Source organism: Labrus bergylta, chromosome 5, assembly GCF_963930695.1.
Source record: "Labrus bergylta chromosome 5, fLabBer1.1, whole genome shotgun sequence".
NCBI lineage: Eukaryota > Metazoa > Chordata > Actinopteri > Labriformes > Labridae > Labrus > Labrus bergylta.
In genome coordinates this window covers 4,181,288-4,197,490 of record NC_089199.1, presented here as the reverse complement: position 1 = coordinate 4,197,490, position 16,203 = coordinate 4,181,288, and the positions used below count along the sequence as shown (strand labels likewise).

Sequence of the window (16,203 nt, the reverse complement as noted above, 5' to 3'; positions counted from 1 at the left end):
TAAAGTACTGGTGACCGTATTAACATACATTAAAAAGAGCCTTGTGACAGTATAAGAGGCTTGGCCTAGGCCTTAGTTATTTAGCGTGCCCACTAATCCCATTGTTGTTGTCACTGGAGCATAAGTGGCGAGCTTGATGGTAAATCCTTTAGCTTCTGTCTCTTTGTGTCTCATTTGCTGCCATCCAACACCTAAAACAAATTTCCTTCAAATTTAAGTGTTGACCACTTTTGAAAATCAAGTGCTGTGTATAGATATCAAGTCAAAAACTACAAAGAGTTTGAGTGTGGCTAGCTAACCCCTGCATTTTTGAAAAATGACATTAGGATGTTTGATCTGGGAAGGTAAATGGTGTGAAATCGGGCACGCTGATATTCTAATGCACAAGGTCCAGAGCTGGAACTCAACTTTCATTCTCATTCTCAGGATCTACAGTTTACTGTGGTGCCGGCTATACACACAAACACACATACACACTTGCTCTTTTGTGTTTGCAGTCTAAACAGAGAGTAACGGGAGAGTGTGTCAGTTTATTGTTTGTCCGTTCCTCTCTCTCTCTGTGCCCTGATGTTTACCTCTGCAGAACAATAGACTGGCCTGGGAAAACTTGTGCACAGGAGGTCTGATGCAGGTGCGTGCGTACATTTTTTCCCCACATATCTATTGTGATTATGATTGCATTTCCTCAATTCCTTGATAACAGCACCCAAAATAAACTGATCACAGTTACTTGCCGTGTGAACTACAAGTGTTCTATTACTGAGCCGTGTGAACGCTTTGAGTGTTTAGCCAGTATATGCGTTCATGTTCAAGGTAGGAAAGGTAACACCTCTGACCTCATTTTGAGCAAGGAAAAAAAAAACCTGATTATGGCAAGATATTTCTCCATATCATGATTCTTTTCATGATGAAAACAACTTGAATGAGCCAAGAATGTATCTGTGATTTATTTATAATATTGTGATAATACAGTGTAATATTACCCAGCACTGTTTTACGTATCACTATAATTTTTGTAATGAATATCCACATGTCATTCTTAAGAACTTCAACTTACCCCTGACAGCATAATATAGACACTTGTATGTGACAGTGGAGAGGGATGCAAACACTCAGTCAAGATGTCAAAGGGGCATTATCTGCAGCAGAGCCTGTTAATTCATCCAGCCTCACATTAAAACCACTGGGTTTCTGAGTGTGAGATCTGGGCCTCTAGCCAGCCAACAGCTGGGCTAACTGTCTCATGTGGGCTTACTACTGAGGCTAAAAGTGATACGACCCCTGTGCCTAGTGCCCGCGTCTGAAATGATCTGAACATAAGTGTAGAACATAAGTGTAGCTACATTTGGCAGTTTTAATGTGTGCAACATGTGCAAAACAGGGGATTTGGGATCAAGGTTTCAAAAAAGGTCAATTCATCAAAAATATGTTCGAAAATGATAACTTTTTAAGAATAAGACATTGCATAAAAGAGTGTCAAAAGGCACACCATATTATTATGAGTAATGGAGAAGAGCTTTTTATGATAAGAGCTCAACACAGAGCACAGACAGGCACAGTGAGAACAGAGCAGCCCCGCACTTTGCCCATCCTCACTTTGGCCCTGTGCCAGGCCTGCTCCTCAGAGAGAGGGAGGGAAGGCTGCGAGCGCGTGGATGTGTGTGTTTGTGTGTGTGAGGGGTGCAAACATTCCCCTGGCAGGATCCCCGGGACCCGGCGGAGGGCAGGGTTCAGCCGGTGAAGGAGAGGCTGCGTGCCCGGCAGTCAATTAGCGGCTCGCATTTACACAACAAATGGAGCTCCCACGGCTTCTCCGGCGCTCACACGCGCACACACACCACTCATGAGTGTATCCACTCAGCGCTCATCAGCACACGCCGACGCAAGGTCAGAGCAATGGGGAGGGAGGGAGAGAAAGAGAGAGTAAGAGAGAGAGCAAGAGGCCAGCTATCTGCTGGAGTGGCACTCTACAATACAAACTCATTGGCGGGACTAGACACACTGGCAGAGCTACAGTCTGCACAAAGTAACAAAATCTCTACAGTCAAAAACTTCAGCTTTCATACAGACACTGATACTTGTTAGAGGACTCAACACAGGGGATGACAGAAAGGGAGCAATACTGTGATAAATTACTGAAATAATCAGTTGACAGTAAAAAACAAGAATATTTTTTTATGACAGATTCAGTGATTTATTTACAAATGTTAAATGTTCACTGGTTCAAGCTCCTCTCTCTCTCTCTATGTACTGTATACACATGCACAAAACACAAATATCAGCTGTCTAATTTCCTCATTTTATATGAGCATAACAAAGATTGAGTTGAAAGATTGGTGTGTTGTTGATTTTTTCAGATAAAGGCTGATTTAAATAATTTGACTGAATATGAATGCACATAACATAGCTTGAGCTGACTTAGAAATGGTGTTGTAGTTTATCCAGAGCATTCCAACTTGATACCTCCCACACTGTCTGCTACTCCAGTTCTTTTTTGGTGCTGCAGTGTTAAAAAATAAATTGCTCTTAAATTCCCTCAGCAGGGAAGCCAAGCTTCATGCATTAGGGAATACAAAATGAATCCAAAGCATAAAAGTACTTCGCAGGTTGTTAATTTAAATGAGCTTGAAACGGCTAAATATTGACTCTGTATAATTGGTCACAGTGTTAAACTGGTGTGAGGCAACTGACCAGCAGAACAATTCTCTGTTTAATGGGGAAATGGAAACAGAGAAGTCAAGGAATAGCTGCAGAAGTAGAGCACTGAGGAGAGACAGTCAAGCAGAAAATACAGGGCAGGAGTGACAGACATCCCTTTCAAACATTTAGCTTCCCCCAGAAACCTTGTGGAAAATTGCCATGTCAAGGTGACGAGTGAACAGGAGCTAAAGTCAATACCGTTGACTCAATAAAGTTGATCAGGTAATACCCCTGTCAAGATCCACTGAAATTCTTTTCCATCTTTGTTGTGAAGCTAGTGTAAGAAAGACATGCCATTTCCAGAGCAGGCAAGCAAAGGATTATATTACCTAGACCTAGAAACCTAGAAGCCAAGAACTAGAGAATAAGGGAAGCCACGTGTCATTCTGCATTAGCTTTTATGTAAGCATGTGTCTAATGTTAAACACACTGGCCATCCCCTCAGCTAGACTAGACTAGTCATCCTCTAGCCACAGCAAAAAAATAGTTTAATATCAGACACAATTATGAAGAGAAAGGGAGAGGGCATAATATCTCTTTTTGTCAAGTAGCTAATGTCAGGGTCTGTTGGTTGGAACACAAACAGCCATCTTTGGTATCAAAAGGTGAATGGAAGTAACCACTGCAAATACATGTACAAGTAACTACACCTATTTCTACAACCTTATTATGGTGGACATAGGCAACTTCATAACTTGCATCCATTTCATGACTCTAGCAGGCCAGGAGCTACTGCATTCACTTTTCATACAGCCTGCACATAAAAAACATTGAAACATGATTATCCTATGAAGCACATAGAATTAGGTAAGATCTGATTTTTTTGTGTGTGCTCGAAGCTGCAGCAAAGGTTTGGACAGAGGTTTGTGTGAAAGCAGCATAAGACAGGAGACACTAGGTTAAAGAGACAAACAGCATCTTCATCTATCTTTACTTCCTACCCTCCTCCCGGCCATCTGCCAACCTCTTCCATTTACATTCAGGTGAGAACTCCCCAGACTGCAGACAACACGTGTGTTTGTGTGAACGAGAGTGAGAAAGTGGTTAGTATTGAGCTCTGCAGTTACAGTGGAAGCCGCCTTACAAAGTTAATGTGAAAAAGATGTGGTACTGAACTCCTGTTGATGAGGTCGTGTGAGTTTGGAGTGTGTGTTTATATCTCATCACCTGAGGGTCGGTTTGCTAATACACAAGTCTCTCTGACTCTCCACCCCTCTACCTGCTCTGTCTATTCATCTCTCTCGCTATACATCAATCTATCAGAGACAATTATTGGTGAGACCAGACCAGTGATAAGTGGATGAGTGTTGAACTGCATCATGCAGCAATCAAACCACAACCCATCTCTCTCTCTCTCTCTCTCTCCGTCACTCTCCCTCTGCATGTTCCTCCAGCTGTGCTCTGAATAGGCCCTTAAATCACTCAGCCCAGGCTCTTTGATTGGTTGACCTCTCTGCATGATTAAACAGCCATTTTCATCACGTCCTCCATAGGAGAGTGACAGAATGAGAAAGAGGGAGAGAGACACACTGATAAAGGAGGTTAAAAGCTGAACAATCTCTCTCTGTTTTGGACAGAATTTTTTTGATGAGAAGAGAAAGACTGAAGCTCAAATTCTCATATACTCCGAAGCCCAGCTGGCACAACAAGGAAAGAGATGGCACAAAGCTCAAAACTGCTTTGAAAAGTTACTAGCGAGAGCTGTACAATTTCAACTCATACAGAATTTAACAATTAATTGTTGTCTCTGAAAACAACAAAGTGACACTATCCTCAGTCTTTCTTCATAAAAATGAATGGTTATTTGTTGGTCAAAAATCTGAGAGTAGATGGTTATTTATCATTATTCTCTGTTTGATTAAACAATTAATAATTTGCAAACAAAAAACATTCATCCATAATTTAATAAATTACGATTTATAGTCCAGCGTCTGAAGAAAAAAGTGTTTGTTTAATAATTTTCCCCTGAGCAGCTTGCAGTGAGTGAATAAGACAGCTATGGTTAAATGTATGCAATACAATAATATGTGTTGTCCTGAACTATGCAGGAGGTCAGAACTTTGCACAAGAGCAATTCAATTTCACATATGCACTCCTGAAAATATTTAGGTAATTTCAGGAGGACTGCTTCGGATATTCTCCTGACCAGGCTGTTCACAAAAAAATATTAGGGGCTGGCAGGAGAAACTCCAGGTGAAGTCCGAAAGAAATATTTGGTTGTTTGTGTTCCCACATACAGCTCCTCCCTTTAAATTTCAGGAGATTTTCCGGAGTTTTCTGCAATAGTGAAAGCCTTTAAAGATTTCCCTAAAAGGAATCTAACTCACTGTAACGTGGGCAAGTTACCACACAAGTAGGGTCACAACCATCATTACTGTGATCAGTGGGCTTAGCAGTATTTCCCCGAAATCACCAGACTAAAGAATGGGTGATTTTAATTTCCTCCTCTTCCCTGAAACCAAACTAAAATCGCCACCCCCTTGCAACATCTGTTTGGCTTCCAAATAAAAAAGCCGTAAAGCCGGGGTGGCGCAAGCAAGAGCAGCTGTTCCAATGCTGTGTTCAGTTCTTAATTAAAGTTTGACACAGCTCTTTGTCATCCTTCTTTCCCCACACACTCTTTTTCTCCATGCAGAGCTTCTCCATACAACATATTATTTATTATTCTTTGGTGCAAGCTGCCTTGTTGCTGTTCTGAGTTCAGCTAGTGCTGCCAAGATCCCTCCCTCACTCCTCTGCTGTCTTCTTCTTCTTCTTCCCTCCACCGTTTTCTGGCCAAGGTGCACACTGGCATCATTTTGTTCAGAGTTCTTCTATCCCACCCTTTCACAAATGTAAACGCTCGAGGCTTTTATGTTTATGCAACTACAAGAAGACTGGGAGACGGGCTACTTTTGAAATTGTGTCTGTGCTGTGGCCAAGTTTGACTGCTGCACTGATTGCTGAGGGCAGGATGAGGTGTGCCTCTTGAATGAGCTTAAAACAGCTTGTGCCGTGTTTTTCGAGTAGCACATGTGGCAATGGCTCCACAATGAGTCTTCTGCAAAAGGTTTAGGCTTGATGATGACTTTTTTGGTGGAAATTGTTCCCTGTCCTTTTTGTCTGGTTTAAACTTAATGTTTCAGCTTTTTAGATACACAACATTAAGTGGTGCCTTAAAAGCCAGTCGGACTTACACTATCCAGTTAGTGAGAGCCTCCTGGAGCACCAGAGGACATTTAATGCTGAGCTCAAGAGCTAAATTAGGTCACACTTCGGTAGAAATGGAGATCCAAGCTGATAAACCAGAACAGCCACATTCCTACACATGCTGCAGGAACCTAGGAAATCATGGATTTTGGTGATGCGGGGGAGGAGAGTGGAGGGGAGGGGGATGGGCAGCCCCAAGAGAAAGACTTGGAGAGAAAGAAAGCAACTCCTCCCAGCTGCCATGCATCAGCACATCACACCAGTCACAAGTTATACACCCATTTGATTTGGTATGCAGTGTCCCGTCAGGAGCTGAATGGTATCAGTGATGCATTCCTTTATTTTAGCTTGCTGCTTCATCACATGCTCTGCCTAATTGTCCGCTCGGGAAGATCTGCAAGCCGAGAGAACAAACAAACTCATAAAATAGTAATAGATAACCTGAGAGGGGCGCGCTGTTGGCGCAATGGTTAGGGCGCGCGTCCCATGTATTGAGACTCTCGTCTGGAGCGGAAGGCCCGGGTTCGCTTCCACCCGTGGCCCCTTTCCGCATGTCATTCCCCGCTCTCTCTCCCTGGTTTCCGACTCTATCCACTGTCCTCCCTCTGCATTAAAAGGCATGAAAAGCCCAAAATAAATCTTTAAAAAATATAAAATAAATAGATAACCTGAGAGCAACAACATAAGGCACGCTCTCAAACCTACCACCCCTTATGAGTGAGGTGGCACATTACTGACCTATGTGACAGCTCCTAGTTCAAGGAGAGGAGGCCAGGGTCAGAGGTCCCCTAGCACAACTGGAGCCATCATGGGACAGCAATGTGAAGCTCGCACCCACGCCCACCTAAACGCACCTCCCCCATAATAGCAGTAGCGGCTCAAAGGTTTCACCCCAAGCTGGGCAAAAAGCAACAAGACGGCCCTGGCAATAAAACTTCCATGCCCCCACTCCACCTTTAAAGTAGGGATCAGTCTAACCTCTGACCTTCTCCTAGACTACCTCTTGTCCCAGTTTGGAGGCTGCTACCTCCTCCTCCTGTTCTTCTTCTATTTCTGGTTACAATCGACACCCCACCCCCTCACCCACCATTGTCTGGTCTGAAGTGCTTATTCCTGTAGTCCCCCTGCTCTGCTTGCGTCTCCTCCACAGGGGGTCGAGGAGGAAGAGCCAACTTAAAAAGCACCCCCGGGAATAAGGCCATTGCTGGGTTGAGGTAACCCAGGTCTGCTAAAATAATTAGGCTGAGCAGCCACGGATGTTCTGCACAACATGCCGTCAAGTGGTTTTCCTCTTAACAAGCTATGAAAGGGAGGGAAGAGAGGGAAACAAGGCTTTTATGGTCCGTGTACACATGTTTCAACTGAAGGAGAATAGGAAAAAACAACCTGGATCGTCCAAAAACGTCTACATAACATGCTGCATGTTAGAGGAAGGTTCTCCAAGCTATTGAGACATGACAAGGAGGTTTAAGGCCAACGAAGAAGCCACGACATGCAAAAGAAAGCTTTCAATCTGATTTGAGTCCCTTTGCATTGAACTGCCTTTGCTATACCAGTGGTATCATTTCCCTACTAATGCTACAGACCTTTGGTTAGAATTTGCATTGACTTGCAGGAGGTGAGGGTAGTATTACTGTGTAACTGTAGTGCCTGTGAATAGAGAAAAGTCCCTTGTACATGTGTCTACGGTCGACATGCTATGCAGTGGCACAATGCCAACACACAATGGAGACCAGACTCGGCAGGCTACTCATCACTTCTCCCTCTTTAACCCTTTGAGAGGAGCACAAAAGAGGGAGCTGACAAAGAGGCCGCGGACAGAAAAGGAGGTGTAAGAGGGAAGAAGTGTAGGATATTCTATGCTCCTAACATTACTTTCAGGTGGTTTAAGGCCACATTTGTTGTTTGACAACATAAATTTGGTTACACTGTAAGCATCGGGCAATGGATACCTAGAGTCCTAACAATTTCAGTGACAAGGACATGATTATAAATAAAGTATCCATCTATTTCTGCAGACTTTCACTTCTTTCAGTCAGAGCTGGGAAAAGTTTTGAACCGGGGTCTAAGCTTCACAGGTCCCACTAGGTCCCTGCTTAGGAAAAGTGGCTACCAACAGTTAAACATTGGGAGGTGAGAGGCTGGGAAGTGCTCCAAAGTGATTTAAGAGCAAAGCTGCTCAAAATCTACCCTTCTTTTTGCAGCTGAAGTGGATTTAAAAAGGCTAACTGCCTATTCTGTTACGCTGAAAAGCTAAAATAAAATGTCCCTTTATTGACGTATTTTCCCTGAAGTATCTGCCCATATTAGCCCCCACCAAACAAACACACACCAACCCAGCCAGAAGCACCAGCCCACATCTAAAGAGTGCCAGGCACTCAAGGGAAAAAATGAGTGGTAAACAAAATGAATAAATGAGCACTTATCTCCATCTGGTAAACACACTTACAGGTGCTGACATCAGTGTGTGTGGTTTATGAGCTGTATGCACATACACAAAAACAAGCCAGATTACAACTAATGGGAAAGAGAGAGAAAGCGATCTTACCTGTGTCCTATAAGCATTTGCACACACTTTCTCAAAGCCCATTACCGCATGGACACCTCTACACTGCTGACCCGTCTAGGTAGGTCCCTCTTCCTTCCGCTAACATGAAGATTGTTGCTGGTTAGTCCACAGTTAAACACAGCCACAGTTAAAGAGCCAGACAGGTAGCTAGCTGATTCATAGGCTAGCCCACAGCCATGCTTTCCCTGGGCAAGTGGTTCTCTTCAAAGACCCTCCTTCTATTAGTCTTATTTACAGGGCTGGGGAGAACAGACCACCTGAATTATTAAAGATTCCCTTAGGTAAATACAACAGAAACCAGGAGGGAGTGTATGTGTGTATGTTTGTGCGCAAAGGGGGGCTAAGATGGAAGACAGAATGAAGAAGTAGGAGATACAGAGACTGCGAATGCAGAAAAAGAAAGTGAGCAATTATGAGTTGCTGCACCATTAACATTAATCACAACAATAAATGGCTATGTGCCTGTGTAAACTCCTTTCTCCTTCATAGTGGAGAGTTACCTTATATTAAGCAAGAGGGATGCCCAAGCTCTCACAAATATGGCCACATTCAAACAGTATCCTGTACACACAGCAACAAATGCACTGAAGATGCACTGCTTATCTCAATGCAAATACATGCAGAGGCACACACCCACAGTGCGCTGCCTCCTCTCTCTCACACAGTGGTTCTCATTAACAAGCCAAACATGCCTGAAGAAGCAGACAGACTCGGGTGAGCACGGTAAACAACCAGTAGGCTCCCTCATCTACGCTGAGACTATCTCAGCATCAGCAACACACACTTTCTGCCGATGATACTGACAGGAGGGGTCGAATACATCCGCTCAAGGATCTGCTTTTTTTAATACTGAAGCCATAAAACTGGTGTTCTTTGCTCAAGGGGAAAGTAAAAGAAAGGAAAAGACTGGGTATGTGTGATGTTTCTTTAGTATCTAAATATTTATAGCTTTGATTTAATCATTTATTCAAAAATAATAATGAAATGCAGCAATCAATCATACACCTTAGAACCTCTGTACAGCACCCTTATTACATATCACAGTTAAGGCCAATTGTTTTTTTTGGTCTTTTTGACTGATTATGAACACATTTGTTCAAAGATTGAAGTGATTATTACCAAATTTGCATAACCAAACACACACCGAACAATGTTTTCTGTAACTCACAACACATCTCTAAAGACCAATACAATACAGTAAACGTTGAACGGAGAGAATCCACAAATTTGCTGCTGTTTTTGCAAGACAAATAGTCTATGCGAGTAGAAAAAAAGAGATGACAGTTATTTACAGTAAACTGATGATTTTCCCCCCAATAACTGTGATAAATTCCCAGATTGTTTTATTATTTAAGTAAATCTTTGCTCTAAATTTAGAGACCAGTAAAGATGACAGGTGTAGCTTTTGTCTAAAGTTACAGGAAAAGAGGCAACCTCCTGATCAATAGCAGGCAACAGATCTTCTCCCAAGGAAATGCAACAAGAGAAGCCGTTTCTTTATGCCCAAGCAAATCAAGGCCCGTGCTGCCTGTCTGACTCAGTGTCTGCGGGGAGATGGACAGAATGCTGACGAGAGCATTAGCATGCCAGGGGGGAACCGCATACGCCGGGGATGTGCCCACTGGCTGTGGGTGTGGTGGGATTTCTATACAAGGCCAGTGGGTCAGAAGTGGAACCAGGGTCAATTCAGCATGTTTGGACCTTCAGGCAGAACCTTCAGTATGACTGTAACTCAATCTAAGTGGTGACGTGCCAGGATCTAAGGGTCAATCATTACCAATCACAGTGTGGGGTTTTTGGGGGGTTTGGAGGAGAGCCAATTCCACAAATTATGGGAATGTCAATAAGATTTTTCAAGAAAAAAAATCCAATTCAGTGTTCCTGTCAAGAAAACCAAGTGTTTGCTAAAAGGGGAACAAGAGACATGCTTTGTGCCCTGCTTCAGTCAAACTCATCACTCTGCTTTACATTTCAAGCAAACTAATCAACAGCCCTTTGAACAAAAGGGGACCATGTCAATCCCGCTCCCCAACAGGCAGCACAAGCTACAGCGGAGACGGCACTTATTTTCAATTTGCAGCCAGATAAGCAGGCATGTTTTTGATACCGTCAGAACCAGAGAGATTTTTCTATTCCAAGTCGTCTTGAGTGAGTGGCCTTTTTAGTGCCTGCTTCAAAAAGCATCCCCCGTACCCAAGCAGCTGTCACTTTCAGCAGGCACTGCGGAGGACGGACACGGGGGAGGGGTCCTTTGAAGGAATGCTTAAAAGTGGGCGATAAAAATAAACCGAGAGAGAGGAGAAAATTAATTATACATAACAGACAGTTCACTTGGATGAGCACGACAGAAACAGAGAAACTAAGGCTGCTTCCCTCAAAGAAAAAAAATGCCATTTTCTGGCAGAGGAATTTTCTGTTGGTCGTATTTATTTGGCAACAACTGAAGTGAGGGATGCAACAAGGAATCTTTTTTTAAAAGGTCAATGTGTCAAACAACACAGACCAAGCCTGCATTTCAAATTCTCTTTGTTGGCACTCACACCATGCACCCTCTCTAATTCAGGCACTTTCTGGAGACTAAAATAAAAATGGCCAACCCACAGTGCACCCTCCTTAAAAATGTGATGAAGCTTGCAGATAGCTCAGTCTACCTTCAAATTCCCTTCTGATTGGCACTGATGAAGGTTTCTGCTGCCGGCTCACCTGCAAACTCACCCCTTGATATGATTCGTAATGCACCAGCACTTTGCAGTTCAACACCACCCACTGACTCTCAATCCCAGCTTCTTATTTGGGCCAAATGGAGGTCATTCCTATTTGAGCAGTCAGTCAAGACAGGCCCGCCAGGTATTGGCGAGTGAGTTTATTTCATATTAAGGCTTGTCTGCTGGAGAGGTGTTAGCACCATGAGAACTGTGTATGTGTGTGTGTGTGTTTGTCTGAGGATGTGTGTATGTGACAGGGCCTTTGGGTTCAGCCCTGCTGCTGGTCCCTCTTTAGTGCGTTTTAATATTGCTGCTGCTGCTGCTGTTGCTGTGTGCCTCCTGCCTCAGGGCGCAGCACTCACCTCAGAGACCAAGTAAAACACTTGAATAGGGGATAAAGAGAGAGGACTGGAGGAGGTTAAGAAAGAGATAGAAGAATGACAATGTAGAGAGGTAAGAATGGATATAAAAAAAACAAAATAAACGAAACAAACAGTAGAAAAGCAAAGGACAGACAAGTGTAGTGAAGAAAACTCAATCTGAGCTGAGCAACAGCAACTTTGTTAACCTCTGACTTACACAGTCTTACACAGTCTTACACAGCAAGACTGACACAAATGAAAACTTATGTAATAAAAACACACCATCTCTACCGCCTGTGATATGAAAGCAGATATTGCATTACAGCGCTGCTGTGCCAAGAAGAAAGCCCTCAATCACACAAGAGTTCAGCCTGGGACACTCTCTGACATAACCCTTGTATCCGTTTGAGGGGGGGTCCTCTATCGATTGTTGTAAAGCATGCTTCTTCATGTTATCGAGACTGGTCATATCCCACCAGAAATGTACAGGAGAACTGATTGAAAAATAGAAACGGGAGAAGGAGTGTGGAATGTCTGCGGAGTAAAGGACAAAAGATGGAGTGGGAAGAAAGAAGACAACCGGCATGCAGGGAGACAGAGAGAAAAGATGGTAGGAGAGAGGAAGGGGGAGGAACAGAAAACTGAAAAGGGTGGAGGGAGATCTGGTGTTGAAGGATGGAGGCAGACGTAGACAACGATTGGTTCCCAACAGGAAGAGCCAACGAAACGGAAGGAGGAAAACTGGGAGAGAAAGCCTGAGTGGCAGCATTAATCTGGAGTAGAGTGGTCGGCAGATAGAAGAGAAAAGGCTGAGGTTGTCACACTGGTTTAAAATATCCACCAGTAAGGGAAACTGGAAAAGGAGCAAAAAAAATGTTTTCAGTCTGGCAATGCAGAGACACACTGCTCACTGTGAGTGTGAACGCAGCCCATATATCGACTCACTGCATGAAAGCAATGAATCACAGTACAGTACACCCTAAAGGATACAGCTATACACTGAAAATCCTTTCACATATAAAAACTATTTCAGTGACCCAATGAAGTTGTTTTTTACTCCAGCTGAGAGAGTCCCAAGAGATCTGCATGATGGAATTCAATTTAAATCCTCTATTTTAATTCCTCTTTGAAAATCCATCAACACATGCAGTAAATTAAAATATTTAGGGCTTGTCTTAAAAGTGCCAACTTGGGATTCAGTCCTCACTTCAGCACCAGCCCTCCTGCTTTGTCATCCATCTACAATCTAATTAGACTTTAAATATGCTGCTCAATGAAAAGTCCAGAGGAATGCGACAGGGGGGTGCGCCACACAAAGGCAGGAGCAGAGGGGGTGCAAAGTGCACATGTCAGCTCGAATTCCAAAGTTTGGACATCACAGATTTTACCCTTCACGGCAGCAGCCAGACCGGACAGGGCAGACTTTCAAAAATTCATGACACTGCTGGGCTATTGTGGGGCAGATCTGTATCATAATTAGGGAAGATTGAGGCAAATTGTGTGTAATTTTCTGGCTGGGTTGCCAGCTTTCATGTGAATTGCCATGCAAGGTTACCAGAAAAGATTTTCTGAAGAGTTCAGCTGTATAAAGGTGGGAACTTTTTTGAAATTCTTGAAGGGATATTCATCTAAGTGTGATTGTTTCCTGCAGAAACTGCACCCTTAATTCATTGCGATTGGGGTCAGGTAATAAGTGGTTGTTTGTATCTATTATCCATATTTGTCCCTAGAAAATGTCTATACTCTTATTCTTTAGACTAGACTTTACTCTAAATAAATAAATGGGTTGGGTCATCTCTAAATTTGTAACATGACTGCCCCTCCTTGCTGTCAGTCACACACTCATGTAGAGCATGCTTGTTTTGACTGAACAAGTTAGGTACACTCTTGCACTGTTGGGCGAGGTGTCACTCAGTCTGTGGCTGAATGATTTAGAGCTGTGACTGGCCACCACCTCTTAAACAAGCACTCATGTCACGGTTTAAATCCTGCATCATTTGCATGTGAATGCTCGTCCACGCATTGAACTGTCATTAAAAGGAGCTGCTGCTTGACCGAACTGAGGCAAAACTGGGTCACATCACATTTTATTAAGAGTTATGATGTTAGTCACACAAACGCCAGTGTCTTCTAGGGGTTGCCAGAGGAGATAAGACACAAGTATCACCAGATTAAATGTCACTGTATTATTGAAATGCGCAGTTAATGTCTGTTTAAATAGTAGCGGAGTATTGCAGTAATGTCTTTGCAGATTGCCCCACTGCCCCTCCTTTCTCTCCCAAAATGAACAAGGGTTCATGTCTAGTCTCTTGCTCCTCTAATATGATTCATAAATACATATTTGAATTGGGCTCCAAATGAATTCATGTATAATGTGCGGGGGTGTGGGTGGGTAGTCTAATTTTGGTTGACTAGGATTTGATTTGAAAATACAGTTGAGGAGAATCCGATAGAGCAATGAGAGCATTTCCAATAGCTGACAAGATAGGCACTCCACACACCCACAGACAGCTCTCACCACTCCAGCCCTGCTCAAAGGGGGAATTCAATTGCTGTCGAATAACAAAGCCACACAAATTGCCTCCCATTCGTTAGCAGATTAACGCTATTTTCACAACACACCAACACAATTTCTAATTATTTCAAAGCTAATAGGTGAATCGATTTTTTTTTTTTTTTAAACAAGCAAACAACCACGTCCGCCTCCCCAAGAGAAATCCAGCACAACTCCTCCCTCAGGTCCATTTAGGCTACAACAGAAAAGCCAGGGCAGGATACCTTCAAATCAAAATGAACAAGCAGCAAAACAAGCACGAAAGCAAATGTTTCATGTAAAAGCTATAGGCAGCTTTCAAGGACTATTTATCCAGGCGACAGTGAGTGTGAGCTCGGTGAATACCTGTGATTATGTATTATGGTGGTTGTGGTGGCATTCCTGCTCTGAGGCAAAGCAACAGTAACACACACCCACAGCACAGGCAGCTGTTACAGGAGGTTTATTTGACTTTATAATAAGCTAACAAAAGTCTTTCCACATCTGAAAAGTACATGTTTTGAGTCTATCCGACGTTCACAAACTCACCTCATACTGCACCAAATCTGACGTTAGGCTACTTGCGAACACACACCTTACCTTTTCACTAATTTGAAGTTCCAGGTGTTTAACGTGAAACCATTTTTAAGACCTGCCCCAGTTTACAAAGTTAAAGCCTGATTCGGTGCCATTTAATATCCATAGTTTTTCAGTTTCGTTGCGGATTAATCGGACTGGTGGCGGTCACACCGGGGCGCATGTTCAACACACCGCTAACACAAGCTGCACACACCTCAATGAAAACTGGATAATGTCGCTTCTCTACTCGTCTTCGTGCTTCTGAAATTGCCGGGTTTAGGTCGGAGCCTCCAGCTCTTCAAAACTCGCGGAGGAAAAAAAAAACATGCACGGACAGCGGAGACAACATGAGGAGAAGCGGGAGGAAAACACAACGACAAACTCACCACACGGAGCACTGGAGGGAGAAAAAAAAATGTAACCTAAAAATATTTAAGCCGGCTCCACCATTAACCCCGCTGCTTCCGAGGGAGAAAAAAAAAGCCTCTCGTCGGAGTTTTCACGGTACTTACAGGTTCAGGTGATCCTCATGCTCGATATCCTCGCCATGGTTTTAAATTCCAAAACTTAGGGACATTCCTCTCTGGTCACGGAGCGGCGGTGCTCTCTCTCCGGCGGCTCCCTGCGTGTGAATGGAGAGGGAAGGAGAGGAATGCAACTCCGGCTCCAGGAGAGGGGGAGAGAGAGGGAGGAGGCGCTCTACTGCTGCAGTACCTCGCCGAGCCCATAGAGGGCGCCCCTGTGCCAACTCATGGTGGGACAAAGACACTTGTGAGAGCTTTGGGAATAATCACCATTGCCACATTTTTTTTTTTTTACAAAAGATGTACTTTATTTTATGTTTTGTTTAGTCATAATAACAGTTGTAAAAAGTATTCACATTCCTAAGTAAAATCTTATATAAGTGTTATGTATTCAGGCTACTGAACAGCAATGGTTTTATTTGTAATGAATTAAGGCAATGAAATGTCACCCAAAGTCAAGTAATAGTTTTTTTGTGTTTGTTGTTTTTTAGGCCTATATCATTGCATACCAAAGCAATATTTACTTCATTTTAGTTTTAAACATTAAACACCTGAAACAGTTTCAGTCTCACATCGACTGTAAAATATTACCAAAAGTGGTCATTTCATTTTACACACATCTGTCACCATCATTTCTGCACAGTATGAGTGTGGTGAGGTGAATACATTTGAGTATTAAGATAATAGGGGGCTTCTGTGGCTCAGTGAAAGTATTGGTCGTCTCCCGACCCAACCTGAAGGTTAAGGTTTCGGTCTCCAGCTAATGCAGTCACATGTTTTTTTGTATTTTGTTTTATTAAGGGACCATGTACAATATTAAACATTTTGTTTCCATTTGATGCCTTGTACCAGAGTTAGCTTAGAGCTGGGAAGTGTCCTTATACCCCAATAGTTCCTGCTGCTGTGTCATGGGAATGTCTGTGAATGGAATATTGAATCTGATGGTTAGTTTGGCACTATCCATAGCAGCCTCTGCCTCAATGTGTTGATGTGGTGTGAATGTGACATGTCGTGTAAAAGTGCACTATAAAACCGCTACACG

At 43.2% G+C, this 16,203-nt stretch overlaps 1 protein-coding gene across 4 annotated transcripts in view; it reads right to left on the bottom strand.

The window, feature by feature from the left end:
- Positions 1-15,326, bottom strand: part of LOC109994546 (plexin-A1) — a 179,669-nt gene extending 164,343 nt beyond the window's left edge. For 2 of the 4 annotated variants that reach the window (XM_065954586.1, XM_065954587.1), the window contains exon 1: positions 15,150-15,322. The gene's annotated coding sequence lies outside the window, so the exon portion shown is untranslated. Of the gene's footprint in view, positions 1-15,149 lie in introns of all 4 variants that reach the window. The other 2 variants (XM_065954584.1, XM_065954585.1) reach the window with 2 other exon arrangements.
- Positions 15,327-16,203: the final 877 nt, after the last annotated feature.